At 37.2% G+C, this 22,478-nt stretch overlaps 1 long non-coding RNA gene across 1 annotated transcript in view; it reads left to right on the plus strand.

Moving 5' to 3' along the window:
* LOC150082025 (uncharacterized) overlaps window positions 1-22,478 on the plus strand; it is a 46,297-nt gene that overhangs the window by 23,161 nt on the left and 658 nt on the right. Inside the window, exon 2 of the long non-coding RNA XR_016547312.1 lies at window positions 21,195-21,235. This is a non-coding gene — a long non-coding RNA (uncharacterized LOC150082025). The remainder of the gene's footprint in view (window positions 1-21,194; window positions 21,236-22,478) is intronic.

Consider the following 22,478-nt stretch of genomic DNA (forward strand, 5'->3'; position numbering starts at 1 on the left):
ATAGAGGGTTGAAAATTGAAATAATTTAAAATTTAATTTACACATAAATTAATTTAAAATTTTCTTATGTGCATTAAGTTTTTTAAATTTTTCTGTGTTAAAGAATTTGCAGAAAATCACTACAAAAGTTAAAATAAATGAGGGAAAGGGCGCTAATCAGGCATATATATATGTGCCTGAAAATGTTCGCTGTATGTTTGACGATGTTTTAACATTTTTTAAAACAATCACCAGGAGGGCCTAATATTCAGCCATATGGCGGCTAACATAGGAACTTTCCCTCCAACAGGGTTGTTTTTCCCGCCTTAAAATTTATTAGGAAGAAGCAGTAATGGCTACAGTACAATGCAAATATGTCCAGAATTCAAATAAAAGTAACCATTCCCTTGCAATAAGAGGGTGAATAAAATGAGTTCACTACAGTTAACAAAATATTAACTATGTAGACAAGTTCAATACAGCAACCATCTTATAACGTTATAGAAATAACAAGCAGATATCATATAATACCGAATTTAGAAATCTTCACAACTCCTCAACAGGCAGACAAATAGTATCAGTCGACTCAAATCATCAAGTATTCATGCATGTTTACATCTATTTTTCGAGTAGGGATGGCCTAAAACTGTTTAAAAAGAGGTAAAACAAAGAGGCTAACAGCAAAGAGGCCGCCGTAGCCTAGTGGTCAGGCGCGCGGGTGCATAAATACACGTGCCTTGAGTGACCGGGGTTCAAGCCCCTGACTGCTGAATATGGTACTGTTTCTTGTATTCTGTGTATTTTGTAAACTCCTTTGGTCGTTCCGGAGTATAAACAGAAAATTTATTTATTATTTTATTAAAGCTAAAACACGTAACGGTAACAGTAATAGGTTAAAGCTAAAACACAAGACGACGGAAGAATTCATAAGACTATTTTATATTTTTTAGCTAATTGAACATCTGCGTAGAACGCACCCGAGTTATATGTGCTTTGGACTAGGAAACGGGGGCACTTTATAACGCAGGCAGGTTACATACACATGAAAAATTATAAATGTAGTTAGTTATTTTTCATTATAACATTCGAGTTACATGATGAAAAATAATATATACATGATACTACAGTGTTATAAAACGCGATAGCATTATACTCAGTATGTTTCAAAATATTTATTTTCAAGAAATATTAATGACGCAGTATATTCATTCTGTAAACTCGACGTGCCCAGATTTCAAAATTTAAATTAGACAAAATGGTGAGCAATTTGAAGAGATTTTTGAGGACATTTTGAAGTCATTGTCTATTTTCTGTAACGCAACTGCTCCTAGCTTGCTTACATTTACTGATTCTACTCCGCACTAGTAAAAAGAAAAAAATACTTTTATTCAAATTCGAAAAATATGAGAACATAAAGAAATGCAGGAAACTGGATTAAAAAACAGAGGATATTTGTTTTTTTTTTATTAGTATGGACTACTTCAGCGAATGAAAGCACACGAAGGACATAATATCCTACATAATTAAATTAATCTTCACCGAAGGCTTTATCCATCGATCTATTTCGTTGCACGTGAATTCATCACGTTCATCTTTAACCAAACGAACAACGTGTAATATATGAAAATCAAAATATCTGATAATTTAAAAAATGTGCTTGTCTTTGCTTCGGTTTGTTTAATATTCCAAAAAATTAAACAAACTGCAGCAAAAACAAGAAAAAGCGTTGTAATTATATTAATAAAAGAAAAAAAAAATAGCACACTACTGTAATTACCTTATATTTTAAAAAATATTTAAAATAGCTGTAATAATCTAAAAATAATCTGCATAAATGACCAGAGCCCAAAACGGTATTTCTAATACAACTCAATTATCAAAATCAAAAATTTTTTTAATTTGTTTTTATTTAAAATAAATTTATATTACTGTGAAATTTTTGATGCCTTATTGCGGTAACAAAAGCCCCTACACCACGGAGGAAACATAAGAAATAAGCAGATTTTTTATTCAACTAACCTGTCAGTTAAAAGGAAGGGGGGGGGCAGAATCCCATATTGGTGGAGATAAGTAACGTCTGAGTGGACAGCGCTCGTTGCGAAAATACATAACCATTTAACACAGTTAAATAGTTATTTACGTATTAACACTACTATCCTCCACATGTACTAGAAAAGACATTTTTATCGAATTAGTAATATTAATGCTATAACTCATACAAATTAATAATATATACAAGAACGTATTAAACTTAACCAGAATATCATCCATGTATTTCGTATTTTTTACTCCGCACCAGATGGGGTTATTCAAAATGAAGTCTGGGGTTTCAATACAGGAATATATATATATATACTTTCAACATGTGTAAGATAATGTTCTGCACTATTCAAATTGTTTTTGCCCAATAGAGATCACACATAGATTTGGACTGGAAAAAAAAATAAGACACCAAATAATTAAAAAAAAAAGTGAAAAGTGTAGAACTTTCATTGCTAATTAAATATTAATCTTAATGATGATGTATGATATCAGAAAAATTATATTTCATAAGTAAATCAAGTGACTGCATAAAATTACGTTTAAGCTTAATGCAGGTTTAGCGTTCAGCGATAAGGGTGATATGAAACGCTCACAATTCTCAATGGTGTTTTTTAAGAAAAATGACCTTATTGTAAGCAAACTTATTTTGAAATTTTGTAGTTTATTAATGAACTCATACAGATTAAGTTTTTGATTTATTGAATAAAAGAAAATACTTACTTTAAATAGAAACCGATAAAATCCATCGCGATAGTAAAAGATACACACACCACTCCGTAATGAGCGGGAAAAGTCTAATTTTTTTTTAGTAAAGAGGGCGCGATATCCGAACTAATAAGTATTATGAAAATGAAATTAATAATTCGAGCTGGTAGTTTATTCATAAAAGTTATTTAAGTAAAGTGTAAATAAAAATAGTAAAGTAAAATAATACAAATGGTAAAGTACTGTCATTAAGCTGTCGATACGTTGTTTAATTTGTAATGTGTATTAGTACTATGAATTTTGGAATAACAATTTTGGATGACTGTTTTTGTAGTAACTTGGTGAGGCAGAGGTGGATTTAACGGCGGGCGCACCGGGCGCACCGGGCGCACCGGGGGCGCGCCCTGGGCCCCGACTTCTGAAGGGCCCACGCAAAACCCCAACAATTAGTTTAACATATTAGTTCAACTATTAGTTCAAAATTGTGATTATTATTATGCTATTATTAATTATATTATGCATATATTATATTCAAATTTTATTGGAAATAAAACATTAATAGTACATAATATTTTTTATTTATTTAAAAAAATGGTTAACATGTATTTTTATTTTCCCTGTCTCTCTCTTTTTTTTAACGGACCCAATATTTTCTTCTGCGCCCTGGGCCTCAACCGACCTTAATCCGCTCCTGTGGTGAGGAATCAAAGCAGTGATATTGCCACTATTGAGCATTGTTTCTTTTATGTTGACTGTTCTTCAATTATCTCTTTTATCCAAAATTGATGCAGTCGTAAAGAGTTAATGTCCCATTGCAATACTGTCATTTTTAGGAGGGCCTCTTTGTTAAACCTTACGGAAAAGTTCCTCTGCACATTTTTATTTTCCCGGTATGTGAACGTTTGCGAGCCATACACACATATGACTGTTTCAGACGGCCGAATTGTGTCGGCTATCTTGACTCATAATGTTGTTCTATAGTGTTCAAGAGGCGATTTCTGCGAGCAGCTCTCCACGTTTCCTATTTACGATACCTAAACATACCATGAATGCTGAAAGAGTTTGTCATTATTGCTAAGAACTATAAAGTATGTCATAAGAAAATGAATTCTCTCTCTCTCTCCTGTTTTATAGGTAAATAAGATAGCTAGAGAAGATCCTAAAGAAAACTAAATTTAATAACTAAAACCAAAAACGAAGTAAGGTGATAGATTCGGTACGGATTAAACTGGTGTGCAAAATTTAAGAACCAGTGAGGTTTTCACTTGTAGATTCTCATAGGCATGTCCTGGATATGGGAAAAGCATACCAAAGGAACCTTGTGAGGTACAGAAATGATGAAGGAAACAATACCGACACAACAACGGAAACAAAACGGTACAGAGGGACGTTATTCAAAAATGGCAACATAGCACTGGCTGCCATGATACAGATGCATCACTGCCAAAGATGGAACAAAGGGAAGAGGTGGTCCTCGGTAGGAGATATGGCCACCCCTAATGTCGATGCAGACTTTGCACCGCCTATCCATACTTAGAACGATGTTGTTGATAAGTTCTTGCGGTAACATCGTCCATTCCTCTGTTCGGCATACACACCCACCAGAAAATGTTCAGCTGAAGATGGTGAACATTTTCTGGTAGGTGTGGACGTGCCGCTAGGCGTCTTCTCAGAGCGTCCCATGTGTGTTCGATGGGAATTAGATTGCAGAACGTGCAGGCCAATCCATACGAACAATGTCCTCACTTTCCAAAAGCATATCAACACATGCAATGTGATGGGGGGGGGGGCGTTATCATCCATAAACACGAACTCGGAGCCAATGGCACCTCGGAACAGACGCACGTGGGGAAGGATTACCTGAGTACAGTAGCGTGCACCGGTTACAGTACCGCCTTCAAGTATCTGGAGTTGTGTACGTCCATCCAAGATAACGCCTCCCCAGATGAGAACTCCTCGACCGCCATATCGATCCATTTCAGTGATGTTTGCGGGGTTATACCGTGTGCCAACCTCTCGCCAGATTAGCTTACGTTCAGAATCGCCCCTGAGACTGAATCTACTCTTATCAGTAAAGAGTACCTTAAGTAAAGATTTTGTGGTTGTAACCTTTAGAAATAGTGTTGGTCCTTAGGTTTTGCACACCAGTGTATGAACTTTATCCAACACAAATTGTTATTGTTTTACTGTTGATTGAATACGAGTATTCGCATTAACATCTAAATAAATAGCATGTATTCGTTTCATTTTCAAAAATTCTGCACTGGAGATTTTGCGGAGAGTAACAATTAGCATTAGCATTAGAAAGGCCAAAAATGAAAGACACGGAGTAGCCATCCAACTCCACTTTGAAATTAGCCATACTCATTGCCTCCACGTTGGATGGCAACTTATTCCAATGTTCAACAACCCACTGTCCATAAGTGAAGCTGATAGATCCGGTCTTTCGCTATTCCCTGAGATTTTATATTTTTGTTTCTTGGTTCTTGTCTCACCTATGAACGAAAACAGACCTTACACATTCATTTCCCTTGCTTCCTTCAGCTCCTTATACACACATCAACCAGATTCTTAGCTGCCTGGTTGTCAAACTTTGAGTTAATTTGCACTCATTACTACTCTGGTCTCCCTTCTGTAGAGGTTCTTAATTTAGACCTTACAGTAATGTTTGGGTGTTAGCCACCAAAGCAACTAACGCTATGAAATATGTATATTCTCTGTCTGTGATTGCTTGTATTCTTCGATCGGTTTGCTGTTTTTCAAGATGTTTTTCATCCTGCAAAACTGAGACCGACTAACTTTTGCGGTGTTCTGCAAAGAAGTTCGAATTCCTCACGTAAGTGACGGAATTCGAACTCAGACCTTTTCCACTCAGTATGAGTTGCTTGATTGGTTATGTAGTATTTAGTGAGGCACTGGCGGCTTAGGTCCAGTGTGTGTGTGTGTACTAGAAGGACTATTGGAAAGTGCTAGAAGTTCTATCTTTTTTTAGGTGTAGTCTCTCCCGGAGTTCTGTTCCTGAATACATAATCTTACATTTAGAAGCATTAAACTTTAGTTTCCATCTTTCGGACAATATATGCATCCGATCCAAGTTTGTGTAAAGTAACATGGCTTGCCTCGAATTGTTAACCGCCCTTCCCACTTTAAAATTATCTGCAGGCTTTGAAAGCTTCCTTTCGAAAACCTTCATCGATATCATTTATGAAAGTTAGAAACAGCAAGAGGCCCAACGCGGATCTCCTAGGGATTCCCCTTGATTCTTCACTTACACTACCTGTAGATAACTCTCTTATGATGGAATTTGAGAACAGTATCGACCAAATTCTTGATCAACATCTGGGAATAGACCATTTAATTGTTTTAGGGGACTTTAATATGCCACAAGCCTACAATGGATGTAATTCCAATCTAACTAACTAATGTTTGGACACTTAAAGGTAGATTTCAAAAAATCTTCATCTCTTTAAATCTGAATCAGATCTGTGAATTTCCAACTAGAAACGAAAACTACTTGAATTTAGTCTTCACCAACTTTCCTTTGGTGGTCTTTAAGCCAACTAATCTTTTCAAATAAAAACACATTCCCTTGGCTTTTTCCGTCAAGAAGGAATCAGTTAAAGGTACGGATTTAAAACGAAAACAGAAGCTCAATTTCAATAAAGTGAAATGGCCTGATATGAATTATGCATTTAAAAATTGTAATTAAGAATTACTATTAAAAATCAATGATCCTCAAGAAGCACTGGACTGCTTTTACCAAATCATTAACGAAGTTACAAACAACCTTGTTCCATGCTATAGTGTTCCTGATCCAAATTACCCACTGGTTCTCTAAGGAACTAAAATCCCTACTGGCAAAAAAACGAAAACTGCATAGTAGGTTTAAGATACATAAGGAAATATGCCTTTACAAAAATATTCTTCATTAAGAAGACAGGTTAAGATGACATTAAAACAGGACTACAACAAATACTTGGACTTCGTCAAAAGAAGGGTATTTGAGGCCAAAGATATGAAGCCTGTATTCAGCTTTTTCAAGGCAAAAAAAATCAAAATGCGGCTGTAAACACGCTAGATATTCCCAATGATTTGTCATCTTTGTCTGAGACAGACTACCTTGCTAGCAGCTTTGAAGAAATTTACAAAACAGATACAGCAGATGACAGGATAGAGGGTAACGAAAATTTTCCTCTCAACTAACAGTATTTGAAATCAACCAAGCAGAATTGTTGAGCACAATTCACAGTATGAAAAAGGACCTCACACGAGCCCGGACGGTATCCCCACTGTTTTATGGAAATATGTGGAACCGCACTTCTAAAGTCATTACTAAACCCAAATTCCACTCTCAAATTGTTCTTTGAGAGTGGAATCTATCAAGCTCAATTGATAAAGGCCTTTGTTACCCCTCTTTACAAAAAAAGGAGACCCATCCTCACCCAACAACTACAGACCAATTTGTCAATTAAATACACACTCAAAGATAATTGAATCCACTGTAATGAAGCAGCTATTTAACTTTATGAAACTTAATCATTAATTTGTCAGATACTCTCACGGATTTATCAAGGGTCGTTCCACCTGCATAGATATGGTTTCGTTTGTCTCGAATATATCCCAGGTATTTGACAAAGGAAAACAAGTCGACTCCATCTTCCTTGATTTAAGCAAAGCCTTCGACAAGGTAGTCCATCAGAGACTAATCAATAAACTGCATCGCTATGGTCTCAGAGGACAGGCACTAACCTGCGTTGCAAACTACTTGGAAGGTAGAGAAATGTCGGTTACATTTAAAGGTAAAATCTCATATCCTTTCAAGCCTGAAATTGGTGTCCCACAGGGTTCATCCTTAGGCCGCTATTATTTCTTATCTATATCAACGACCTGCCAAGTACCCTTGGAGACTACGAAATCAAAATAAACATATTTGCAGACGACAAAAATCTATAAAGCAATTCACAGTACCAATGACGGCATCATCCTAAACGAAGCTCTTCAACGAGTGGCTGAAGTAGAACAAAATGGTAGTCAATGAAAATAAGTTTGAACTGATGAGCTTTGCTAAGCACACAAGAAAAACAAACTTAATTTTTCTTATTGTATCAACAACAAGGCAATCAAAAAAGTTAGTACAGCCAACAATTTAGTTATCTTTATTAAAGAATCATTTTCCTTTGATGTCCATGTCTCAAACATAATGAAGGTAGCTAGCAAAAAACTAGGTTTCCTGAAAAGAATTAACCGAGACTTCAATCAATTGGCACTTTTCATCTTTCTCTACAAAATCTAAGTTAGGTCAGCCCTAGAATCACAGGTCTCCCCACATGCAGCTTACCAAAAATTAGAAATTGAAATTATTCAAAAAAGAGCAATACAGTACGTTTGCTTTAAAAAAGTGGCCTTGAATACAATGAGAAATCCTATCACAAGTCATGTGTATTCTTTGGACTTGAAACGCTGGAAGAAAGAAGAGATAAAGCCGACTTACTCCTTTTTAACCAGCTGTTAAATGGAACCCTGAATTGCCCTCATCTCGTCTCACAAATAAATTTCACACGTCTCACAAATAAACATAATACAAATTATATAGATATAATAATTTTATTCTTTATATAGAGGTGCTAAATAAACATCAATTATAGATCACCACAAAATTAAAAAGATGGCGTACACCTTTGTATAATGAAATAAACATACAAATTAAAAAAAAAAAAAAAAAAAAAAAACATAAGTTTAAGTAACTTAAACCCAAATTACGTTGCACCCCTGTAATGTTGTTGCGGCATCCTAAGATGCCGCGGTACTCCCCCGTTGGAAACCACTGAACTAATCACTAGGATTCATTGCACTGCTCGCACCGAGGGTACTCTTACAGCGTGTAGATTGACTCCATCCGATTCGATTTTGCTATTCTCATTTAAGAGACAGCAGAGTTTCCTATTCGGCTGGCTTTTGCGATGACTATAAATAAAAGTCAACGTCTAAAAGTCAATGACTATAAATAAAAGTCGTTTGATAGAGTCGGAATTTCGCTTACCTAAACCTGTATTTAGTCACGGCCAATTGTATGTAGTAATGTCTCGGGTCAGATCATTCTAGCATGTTAAGATAAGGTTACCAGACGGGCACAAGTATATAAACAATGTCGTTTGTATTATAGAGACTGTACTACATTTTGTACGTGTAAAATTGTTACGCAACGTGCACATTTTGAATAACCGGAAAGATGGTGAAACCAAAGAAAATTTATAAGTTTCCTCAGATACAAGACGCGAGAAAGGATTCGACACGTACTGGCTTACCTGCTCACGACAAAAACAGATTACTTTTCTTTAGGACAGCTAGAGAAAAATTCTCCTACCAATTGCGAAATATTCGCAACAGGTAGAGCTAGTCATTGGAGCATAGGTCGCTTTGTTTGTAGGTTGTTGTGTTATAAGCTGATCGATGGGAGCTGTTTTGCCTTTGGTGGACAGGAGGGAAAGGAATATAAAATGGGATGGGAACTCGAGAAAGTTAAAAAAAAATTAGCAACTATTAATATTCCCGATGATACAAGTGATAATTTTTCAATTGGGATCAAGTATCCCCCTTCCAATTTCTGGTAACGCCCTTGAAAGTATACTTTGATCACATGCGAAGGACTTTTTACGTATTTATACAAAGCACGTATTAAAAGTTTAGTTTTGCTGAAAATATGGAGTTAAAACCGAAAAAAATGTCGTAGAATTGCGTGGTGTATGGTTTCCTACCTCCTGCAGCCCAAATCACGTATGGTTTTTTACATAACATTATATGCACACGTACACGCTTCTACAATGATTCCATATTACTTATAAAATAATCATCTATACAAGTAATTCATAGAATAATTATATTCTGTTGCATTTAGAATATTAACAATTACTGATTCTCTTTTTTTTTAACTTTCTCGAATCCCCATCCTATCGGTGAAAATTGCCTTCTCCTCTTCCCTGCCTCAGGACAGAACGGTTCTGTCAACCAATTTAAACAACCTACGAACAAACGACCCAATGTTATTCACATTGGTGTGATTTTATAAAATTTGTTTTGTGAAACGAAACTCGCATTCAGGAACAGAGCTCTGTTTCTTGAGACATTGAACAAACACATAATAATAAGTTACCACGAATGGCTATTTCCCTTCACAAAATCTAGGCTATATACATTTCGGACAACCTTTATAAAAATGAATCGTCTTTTTTTCTTCGAACTTATCCGATCTAACCTGTAAAAAAGCCGTTAACAGATAAGAAACAAAGCCGTTATTGTTTGGTTCTTCTTTATCTCTTAATGAAAGTGGCGTTTCAGAGAGCTATTACGAATGGCTAAGGCGAAATGGTAAAAATTGCACCCATTTTGTAACATTCTTTGATAAAAAGTTCCATAGAACAAATCAGTGATAATGTTTTGTCGAGATCAGCTTGCTCGCGAAGCAGCTCAAGAAGGAATACCACACGGTTGGTGACATTCGTATCAAAATTATGTGAAAACTTTGTCTAGGGTGGACAGAAAAATAATAGTCAGGGGAATTTTTGTTCCGATAACAGCTCCGATAGCATTTATTTTCGTCTGCCATTATCTTTAAATTTCAGATTCCGGCTAGAAGGTAAGTACTTCAATCAACGTTATTTTAAATCCTATGATTTGATCGAGAGATTATCGGCATTTTTAAACGTTGGCAATTTTATATTGATCCCAGGTAATAGCTTTGTTACTAATTGTGCTTTAATGCAATGGATCGGCCGTTTCGAGAGAAGAAAAGAAATTTGTTTGCATTGGGTTCGCTATTATTTTCACAAAATATGCACAGAGGAAGGCCATTCCAAATAAAAAAAAAAAAAAAATAGACGTAGAGTTCGAAAGAAAAGAGCAAAAATCACACAAAGTATTAGTTCGGTGGGTTTTAAGTTGAATTGACGCAGGTTTACTGACGCTATGTTGGTACTGGTTTACAAGAAAGTCAAGGAATCACTAATACCAATTTACGAGATCAGAATTCACAAAAAAACATTTGTTGAAAAGTCATTCTTTGGAAACTGAATATCCCTTGTAGTATGAATTTATGAGAGTTGCGGAGGGGGAGTCGTTGACTAGAGTACGGGCAGTTCCCGCTTTACGAGTTTCCGGGTTTACGAGTTTTTTTTTTTTTTTTTTATCAAGTATCAACAAAATCGAAAATATGAACATTAATTGCAAAAAATGAATGTTAAACGTTCATAAATAGCGCATTTCAAACCACGCTCGCAGCTATAAGATACAGTGTACCCCCTTTACGATATTAATCCGTTCCAGGGACACCATCGCATCGTGAAAATATCGTAATGTGAATCCATTAACATATCGTTTTTTAGCAATTCGTTCCACGACCTCGGAAGTTGAAATTTCCGCTATATAACTCTCTAAAAGGTCGTTTTCATAGTGTAAATTGTATTACTTACCAATTTAAATCATTAAAATGCATTACACTTTCATCGTACCATATGTTCCATTATAGGAATCAAGTTTGAACTCCTTTGTGATATTTTTCTAAACCACATTTCTGGAGGTCACTACCAAAAATAATAAAAACAATTTGCACTTTCAGGTTTTTGGGCTTTTCTGTTATGAACGGGTAGTAAACTCCATGTTATTGCATTTGCAAAAATACCGATAGCTGGAATTGTATGGTTTTTTACGTTACAGTTTTACGGCGAAATGAGTTCCCCTTCATCGAAACCTTCGATCGTATAAAAAAAATAAATAAATTTTCAGAATCTTCTCTTCGTTCCTTTTTTTTTAAACTTCGTAAACTTGTTACTCCACGCAGATCGTGTTATTTGCAATTTGTGTGTGCCCTTAAAAAAATGCTTATGCGTGCTATTGAAATTTATAAAGAAAAGAGAAGACTATCTTCGAAACAAACGCCTCTTCAAGCATTTCTGAAGACGACGACTCCTTGTGCAGCAAACCAACGAGTGCCGAAACAATAATGAGTGATCAAGGAGTGTGTATTTAGTCGATGATGGCGAAGAATAAACTTTCTTTAACATTCGTAAGTCATAAATAATTTCTTTATTATTATATTTTGCTTGATTTTGCAGGCTATATTTTCATTTCTTTGGATAAATCAATCATTGTTTAAACAAACTAATTAGCTAACTAATTTAATTGTTGAGAACGTAATCCCTATTTTTAACATTATGTATATGTGAAATAAATTCCCGCTTTACGAGCGCGCGCTTGGAACGAATTAACTCGTAAAGTCGGGAACTACCTGTATATCTCTTTTATATAAACTTGGGGAGTTTTACAGAGACTATAGAGCAGGCAGTCCCCTAGATATGAACAAGGCGGATTTGAGACTTGTATTTGTTAAAAATTGTAAAAAATGACGATGACTGCGAAAGCGAAGACCTAGTTTGTAGAGAAAGAAGCAGTACAAAAAAAATACAAACTTTATTTGGGATAGGTTTATGTCGGGAAAGTTTAGAAATCGGTAATCTAGACTTTAGCGCTTCTCAAACTAGGTGAAGGACCAGTTTCTTTTATTTCCAATTCGTCGCGGACCGGTAACAAACAGTTCGCGGACTTGCACCGGTCTGCGGACCACACTTTGAGTAGCACTGAATTTTCTAGAGCGTTTACTTATGGTAGTCGAAAGTCTGCTGTCCACCAAACGTATAGAGGACGCAACAATTGGTCAGTGAATTTACAGAAGAAATCTAGCTGTCGTTGAAAATGAACATGGGAGAAAAGTTTTATTTTATTATTATTTTCCAGGAAATAAGCCAATATTGAGTTTTAAGACTAACCTTATCATTCCTTGTGCTTCCCACTGGAGCTTTTATCTCCTCAAATGATAAGAAACATTTTGAACTTCAGAGATTATACGGTACAATTTAAGTGTCGGGGATAATCGACCATTTGCGAAAACTATATCAGGATAACAGAAAAACAATTCCATATATCACAATGACATTCAAGTGCAATGGCTGAGAACTGTACATGCAGTATATCTGTATAACGAAGCAGTTGATATGTGAAATGTTCATATCTGTGGCGTATGTGCCGTTAGTGATCAGAGCCGGGCCAATCCGGTGGTGCTAGTAGTGTACCGCACCAGGGCGGCAATGACTAAGGGGCGGCAGAGACTAAGAGGCTATAAAGACCAATGTTCTGTAAACACTAATAGAGAAGGCAAAGACTAAGGAGACTAAAAGTTCAATGTATCGAAGACTGTTTTGTCGTATTTTATATTAACAAATAATGAATTTTAAATTGAAAACTTTTTTTTTTAATATTTCTCACATGTCTGACGGAAGGAAACGACTTGGTTATGAATACAGAAAAATGGGAAAAATATGAAAATATATCAAATAAAAAAAATCAGCAAGTTCGATTACTAGGTTTCTGGACATCCAGCCATAGCCAGGTCCATCGATTTCCTCTAACATTACTACTATTGATGAAGGAAGTAAAACACGTGAATTATCACCTGTCCAAGATGTTGACATTCCAATTCAGCAAGAAACACTAGGTGCAAGTGAAGCAAATTCGAATGAAGAGCAAAGTGAAGATCACAATGGTGATATACAAGATCAACTAATTTTATTTAGTGATCCCGGTAAATGGCCAAAAATTTTAAATAGTAAAATGAGAATGATGTTAGTTGAAAACAAAACAGAACAATTAAAAACAAAATTGATTTTCCAACAGATAAAGATAATAATAGAAGAAGAAACTTTTCTATTGAATATTACACTAAAAAATTACAAAAAGGTGAATCACTTTCGCGTAATTGGTTACTGTATTCGATTTCTCAAAATGCTGTCTTTTGTTATAATTGTAACATTTTAATTGTAATATCTATAGTTTAATTTTAATATTAATTAATATTAAACTATTAATTTTAATATTAAAAATTAATAATATTAATTGTAATATTTTAAGTTTATAGTTTTATTTTATTGTCTACTGCCAAAGTAAATTAAATGTTTGTTTTTCTTATTTTATTTTTAACATATTTACTTCATGTATCATAATATATAATATTTTGTGTTAAAAAAATGAAATTATATTTTATTTTGGAAATATATTTTTTTAATTTACAAAAAAATTGATATAAGAAAAATGACCGTTGGGTTTAGGGGCCGAAATAAGAAGTTTGCAATAAGAAGATAGGAAATAAGAAGGTGAATCGCGACCCTGTTAGTGATAATCGTGTAACTTAAAAACCTGTAATACATAATGTACGATTTTAACGGTATATTTTTAATAATTTTTCAACAATCTTCTAATAAGGCGTGCTTTATTTAAAATTCTTTCATAATAATAACTTACGAATAAGAATAAAAATACAATACAATCTTTATTTTCAATAAAAAAAATTTCATAACTGGTTAAATAGACACACTACTTATCAGTCTGTTATCATTCGGTACTTAAAATCATGGTTAAAATTATTCATTTAAGTGCTTCTTACTAAAAACAAACTATAACGAGTGGATGGAAATCATGGGATACCTACCTAGTAACGGGCAGGCCCACCTTTCGTCCGGATAAGAGTAGTCATACGGCAAAGCATTGAGTCCACTAGTTCACGAAAGCGTTCCACATGTATTTTCATCCATGCTTGCTGCACCGCTGTCTATAATTCTGTCGCATTTCTGGGTGTAGGATCCAAAGCTCGAACGGACCTTTCCACAGGATTCATGTCCAGTGAACGTGAAGGCCATTCCATAATCTGCTGAATGCTCTTAGAACCATGTTCTAGTCACCTCGGCTCTGTGGGAAGGTGCATCGTCCTGCTGTAAGAGTTCATTGCACTGTGGGTGCACGATAACCACGAAGGGATGCAGATAGGCTGCATCCCTTCATGGTCACAGAGGTCCCAACGTGTGCCAGTTGAAAACGCCACAGACCATTACCGGATCAAACGTCCACCTGCCTGAACAGTTCCTTGTTGACATGACGGATGCATAGCTTCGTGCGGTTTCCGCCTGATACGAACCCTCCCGTCCTCTCGATATAGCTGGAAACGAACTCATCGGACCAGGAGACCCTACCCGTCTCCAATCATCCAAGGTCCAGTGCCGGTGTTCTTTCGCCCAGCTGAGGCGTAGAGTCCTGTGTCGTGGTGTTATCAATGGGACTCTGGTGGGTCGGCGGCTCCTATAACCTATTGCGGCTAATGATCGCCTGACTGCCTTGGTGGAGACTTTTCTGGCACCTCCATCGTTGAAGTCGGGAGTAATTTGTGCCTCTGTCACTCTCCGGTTGGCTGAAACAATGCGAGACAGACGTCGACAGCCACGTTCATCCACCACCTTTCTCCCGCCACAGCGCTGTCCACGATGAGATGTTATTCTGGAAATGGCGTATTCCCGATACACTCTTGATACTGTGGAACGGGAGATAGTACAATTTCTGTACCACCTCCGGGATAGAGTGACCCATGTGTCGGACACCCACGATCATCCCTCTTTCAAAGTCGGTTAACTCACGACGTTCATCCATACTGACATCGAATTACCATCTACGTGAATGCGGTGATGCAGTGTACCTATATTCCTGCCGAGCGGTGGGTTCGTCCACTAGCGAGAGGGGTGACAGAGTCACGTTGCCCAGTAGCCAAGTATCCCATGAATTCTGTCCTTTCAGTGTACAAACAAGCAACGTCTTACTTAGTAGGAGAAGGACAGATCAATATCATAATTAGATAACATTTCACCTTTAATGAAAAATAAGACTATATTATTTCTTATTTTTTATCGATAAAAAATGTATAATAATCGTGTAACACCAGTATGGTGCCAAAGACCCTACATAACAACCTAGCAGCAATAGGTCTCCCACAGAACATCTACAAGAAACTTTAGCAAGTCGCAATTCTAAACACCTGTAAGATTGTCAGAGAGTTCCTCGACCATCAGTAACACCAGACATACCACTCTGTGCACTTGGTACCAGTACCCCTCACGGGGTAGACACTCCCCATCAGGGAGAAATAATAATAATAATAATAATAATAATAATAATAATGACCAAGAGTCGCCAACACCACCAGAAGTCAGCAGTTGAGAGAATAACAATACCTCGGAAAGAGGGAGGAAGGGGCCTGATAGACCTAACAGAACAACAGAAAACAGCGACAGTTAACCTAAAAGATTACTTCGAGAACAACACAGCACCACTCCACCAGGCCATAAGGAAGATAGATAAGTGGTATACCCCACTCAACCTAAGCGAGGAAACCCCTCTCGCCCAAACGGTACAAGAAACGAAGATTGAAAGATGGGCAAAGAAGACACTCCATGGCAGACACTACAATGACCTCCATCAAGATCACATCGATAACATTGCTTCCAATGCATGGCTCACAAGCGGGACGCTCTTCCCCGAGACTGAAGGATTCATGCTGGCCATTCAAGATCAGGTAATCAACACAAGAAACTATAGAAAATACATCTCAAAGGAGCCCGGAATGTCAGACACACATGTCGACGATGTCGACGATGTGTCTGAATCATATCGACGATGCCACCTGGCCTCAAAAACGATCCAACACATTACCGCGAGGTGCAAGGTGATCACCCAGACTAAGTACACTCATTGACACGACCAGGTAGCCAGGATAATACATCAGAAGCTAGCGAGGAAATACCAGTTGACCAAAGAAAGTGTACCATACTACAAGTACGAATCCCAGGCAATACTAGAGACCCGAACCCACAAGCTGTACTGGGACCGCGCCATAATAACGGATAAGACGATCCCGCACAACAGACCGGACATAACCCTTGTGGACAAGATGGAAAAGGCCACCTACCTGATTGACATAGCAGTGCCTAACACTAGCAATATCCAGAAAACCCATGAAGAAAAAATTAGGAAGTACACGAACTTGAGACATAAGATCAAGGAGATGTGGCATATGCAAGAAGTATCAACCATCCCAATCATCGTGTCAACAACCGGTATGGTACCAAAGACTCTGCATAGCAGCCTAGCAGCAATAGGTCTCCCAGAGAACACCTACAAGGAACTCCAGAAAGTCGCAATCCTGAACACCTCTAGGACAGTCAGAGATTTCCTTGACCGAACGTAACACCAGACATTACAACCACCCTATGTACTTGGTAGCAGTACCCGTCACGGAGTGGAATCCCCCAATCAGGGAGAAATAATATAAGAGCAACAACAATAATAATAATAAAAGGAAGAAGAAGAAGAAGAAGAAGAAGAAGAAGAAGAAGAAAAAGTGAAAATTATCAATTCATTAACATAATAATAATAATAGCTCAAATAAGTAACGCTTCGCTAATAGAGAAGACTATTGTCACTTATTCTCGGTGAGCACCGACGGCACTGTTTCAAAGCTAGTTGGCTTTCATCTGTGGGCGTCTTTCACACTACGATCGTAGTTTTTCTTTTAAGAGTTGTCTATGGTGTATCTACGCCGATATTACATAGATATAGAATCTTAAAATATTATGCCTTGTTGCATTTAGTTTATTTAAATAAATAAGCTACTTATGGAAACCAAGAATGGTACTGCGTGCTCATGTTAGATAAACATAGCGCGTGACCACTGTTAAACAGAAGTAAAACAAGCTTCTGTTACGTATTACCACGTAACCCGCATCTCTCTTCTCCCTTTGGCTGAATAAAGATCACTAGGAGGAAAATTATTTTAATGTATAAAATGATAATAATAATAGTAATAATAATAAAAAGAAGAAAATTATCAATTCATTAACGTAATAATAATAAGAATCAACATCAATTGATGATGGTAGTATGCCAACGAAACAGTTCCGGAAGCTATGATGCCTACAGAGAGAGATGTTGCTGTTATTTGGTTTTTAGGAGCATTAGCAACTAAGGCCATATTTCTCCGGGAATATGCGGTGGTCATTCCCTGACCTTTCCACATCCTCCGTATTTGGTGGTGACGGGCTCGAACCCCGGTCTAATCAAGAAGCGTGTGCTACGCACCTACTGCTCCTTCCCACCTGGCCACGGAGGCGCCACCCGGTATTACCTCGCAAACATCACTGAAAGGGATTGATATGGCGGTCGAGGAGTTCTCGTCTGAGGAGGTGTTATCTTGGATGGACGTACACAACTCCAGATACTGGAAGGCGATACTGTAACCGGTGCACGCTACTGTACTGAGGTAATCCTTCCCCGTGTGCGTCTGTTCCGAAGTTCCATTGGCCCCGAGTTCGTGTTTATGGATGATAATATCCCATCGCACTGCAGCTGTTGATATGCATTTGGAAAGTGAGGACATTGTTCGTATGGATTGGCCTGCCCGTTCTGCCGAACCGATCTAAATCCCATCGAACACATATGGGACACTCTGGGGAGACGCCTAGCGGCACGTCCACACCCACCAGAAAATGTTCACCAGATGAAGATGGCGCTGACAGAGGAATGGACGATGTTACCACAAGAACTTATCAACAACATTGTTCTAAGTAAGGACAGGCGGTGCAAAGCCTGCATTGGTATTAGGGATGGCCATATCTTCTACTGAGGACCACCTCTTTCCTTTGTTCCATCTTTGGCAGTGATGCATCTGTATCATGGCAGCCAGTGCTATGTTGCCATTTTTGAATAAAGTCCCTCTGTACCGTTCTGTTTCCGTTGTTGTGTCGGTGTTGTTTCCTTCATCATTTCTGTACCTGATGAGGTTCCTTTGGTATGCTTTTCCCATATCCAGGCCACTCCTATGAGAAGCTACATGTGAAAAGCTGACTGGTCCTTAAGTTTTGCACACCAGTATATGTCAATTGCGTTATTAGACATGATTATAAAACGGATAAACTTTACCTTATCGGCGAAGAAGGTAATTTTATATGGCAAGCTGGAGTGAAATAATTTATTCGTTCATACTTCATTAAATTTCTGAACCCAGTTATAAGAGCAATTTTATTTATTTATTTTTGCTTTTAGAACATTAGAGGTGCACACCCAATGACAATGTGCGAAGAACTAATAAATGTGATGAAAACGTGAGTGTATATCTAATGATCAATAAAGTAAAAAAAAACAAAAAAACTATAAAATAAATTAAAAATACATACTAATTAAAAGCAAAGTTATAACATAAAATTCATTCCATTTTTAAAGAAAATATGTTGGAAAAAAGCATTGGTTCGTTTAACATTAATAGTTATACACTCAAAGTGGACAAAAAATAATAATAAAGAAAAATTCTGTTTCTTAAGAATAATTAAGAAACAGAAAGTGACAGCAATAAAGGATGTTTTAAAGAATAATTAATAACTTATAATTAATATAATCAATATAACATAATAATTAACAGATAAAAGAAAAAATCAAGCTATGATAAATTACAAAACAGTATAAAATTAACGCTGAAATCTATGAAGTAAATACAGAATTGTGATGATAAATATCAATGAATAAAACAATTAAGATTAATAAAAGGTTTTAAGTCAAGAACGTTTATTAAATTTAGTAATTTAAAAAGGGGGAATATAACACCATAATCTGGACGAAATTGGAAATAAAATAAGTTTTATTTCCAGTTTCAAACTCCACCTCTTCCGACTTGTTCTGCAGGAGAGGTGGAGGTTTAAAAACACCCTTTTATAATTCATTAACCTTTCCAGAAGTTAGTTGCTCTTATCATGACACGTAAAATCAACCATAATGATTTGAATAGAGATGTTATTGACGGATGTTACATTGCTGATTGTCGAGTTCGGAAATTGCTAACAGCCAACGCTATCCAAAGTCGACTATCGGCGATGTGATCACTAAATGAAGGAGTGATGGTATTACCACCATCTAGCAACGCACAGGAAGACCACGGAAGCTCACACCACGTGAGCAGAGGATACTCGTTAGGGTAGTACGACAATCTCGTCAGAAATCCCTGCACAACACCCTCCAGGAATTTGAAGTTTGTACGTATACACTAAGCACAAAGCTCAACAGTTTTCGTGGGAAAGCAGCGACGCATAAGCCAAACATCAGCAACCGCAATCAGTGACCTTGTCGCTTTGCATGGTGCAATGAACGACGGTCCATAGAACAGGAGAAATCCCATTAATCCCATTTCGATAAGATGGGTGGGTATGAGTGTGAAGGATGGCTGGGGCACGTTTGATAGCAGAGAGCTGGCATCGTGCTCTCTACTATCAGAGAGCACGATGCCAGCAATGAAGTTCGGAGAAAGTAGAGTTTTGATGTGCTGCTGTTTCTCATGGTATGGCATAAGACTGATGGTAGTTATGCGGAAACAATAAACGCCGATGCCTACCATATAAATTTGAACAATTCCATGCTCGCTCTCTACAGTGTAGCAATTTTTTCGTCCAGGCCCATGTTTGTTCAGCGGGATAATGCCTCGTGCAATACCGCAGGTGCCTTCGAGAATGTTTTATGGATATGAATCCACAAAAGCTGGAATAGCTGAGCAGAGTCCCAATTTCAACCCTATGGAACACCTATGGGATGAACTGGAAAGTCGGATGAAGGTCATACCAATGCGTCCCACAGCAGTAGCTCAACTGATCACTGTTCTACAGTATGAATGGAGCACAGTATCTTCTGCATTGTATCATTCCTAAATTCTACCCATAGAGGCGGAGTGCGTCATAGAGGCCAAAGAGTAATTAACACGCTGCTGAAGTGGTAGTGGTATTAATATGAAACCAACGTGTGCACGGATACTTTTTCGACGTTAGTGTATTTACATTAGAATATTTTTAGGTAGAATAAGACAGTATATACAGGGCTCTACTTAAACTAAAGTATCAATTCATATTCGAGGCTGACGAACACTTGGTTTATGAAATGCCAAGTTGGTCGGTTGTCAATTTTTAGGCGCATCAGCAACTTAGATATTAAGCCGTATTGAGCCGTATATAATACGTCTGTAAATTGCATGTGTTCTGTGGCCAATTTGCTTGTTTGCTGAAGGAAAAACTCAAGTTTCTGGGACAAAAACCATTCTACCCTCATGAGACCAACTAACTCAGCCACGATGGGAAAAGGCCCATAAAATTCATTGCGTCCAACTGTGCTACCCACGAGAGCCATGAAGTGCCAGAAAGGAGTCATCACCTGTGAATATATATTCTCAGCTGTGCCACAGAAAGCAGACAGCAACAGACTCTGAGCTCAACCGCCAAGCTCTGCACTAGGCGAGCTGGAAAACACAGACACTGCACGGGCCTTCCCCAACAACAGGAGAGAATACCCCATGCAGATACAGATTTGCACCTTCATCCAGCTTCACCACGAAACCAATGAACCTGAGTAAATTGGAATAAATACTGCATGATTTATTATATTAAGTTGTTGTTTGGTAATTATTCGTGTTATTTGTACATTGAACTTGTATGTGCGTTTAAGAGTAGTTAATGTATTCAATAAATGATTATAATTTAAATTTACTGACTGCTTTTAGTGTTTCCTTCTAGGGATTTTCTAATGGAGCCATTACAGATAAAAACTGAACCTGGTGAGTATAAGTTTGGATATAGGTATAGTAAATAAGCCTTAAGAAAAAAACAATTTTATATGCACATTTACAGTTGGTGCGGAATCTATAAATTGAAAATAATCATGACTTTTATGAATAACGAAGAACAGAAAAATCTCAAATCTTCACGATGCTCATGGTAACATTTAATGAGTATTGATGAAGACGTTTACTTCTCATTCTAAGAGTTGGTGGTGCTCTGAACTCAATATTTTCCAGGAGAAAGGTGCATTCGGTTCAGGTCGATCCTATCCGCAAGATCTCCATAGGTCTTGAGAATATGATCGACCTGAATGCAATGCAATCCGCAAGGTTTCCAGACCTGAATGCAATCCTATCCTAAAAATCTTCAGAGATCTTGCGGATAGGATTGCATTTTCTATTACAGAATCGACATTCAAGCGATTAAAATCTGGTGCCATAAAGAAATATATGGAAGTTACTCTTATGAAAGGTAGGTCCTTTTATAACTCAAAGATGGCGGACATTATTAATCACTTTGACACAGACTAGTGGTTTTATCACATAGCTATGTTCTCTTCCCATGGCCATGATGGAAATCTTCTGGGCATACCTCAATACATCACTCAATACGTCAATACGACACTCTGCATCCTTCACTCACTAAAAAAAAACTCAAACTATTATATTAGGGCCACCCATTATTTCTAATATATACCCATCTATGTATTTTGTCTGTAAATTGCATGTAACAGTTCACTCACTATGAACATCCACCTTTTGTAAAACTTTAGAGTTCTGTCGGAGGGAAGTGGTTTTACTTTTCGATACTATTCTCTGAACACCTTAACCACAGTGGGCCGTAAGCAACGGATAAGAAATGTTGTCGATATGGAAGCATCCGACGCACGAGCACCCGCAATGATGCCCTTTGAAACTCTATGTATTATATTTTTACTACGTCCCATAACTGCTATTTTATCACTATGACTTGCACGACCAGATGCAAATTACCAATGCTCAAGCGTACGAAGCTGTTAGGCTTTTTATACTGCGAGTTATGCAGCTAATCCATCACGGATGGGGTGGTCATAATTCAGTGATCACTGAGTATATATATGCTGGTCATACTGTTTGCTGTTGGTCTCTGTCTTTCTGCCATGATGGACATTTTCATCTTTTACTTCTAGGCTATAGTATATTCAATGAAGATTAATTATTATTATTTTTTTTGTTTGTTTTCTTTAACTACAGGCTGATT

Source organism: Mastigoproctus giganteus, chromosome 8, assembly GCF_048544385.1.
Source record: "Mastigoproctus giganteus isolate SK-2022 chromosome 8, ASM4854438v1, whole genome shotgun sequence".
Lineage (NCBI taxonomy): Eukaryota > Metazoa > Arthropoda > Arachnida > Uropygi > Thelyphonidae > Mastigoproctus > Mastigoproctus giganteus.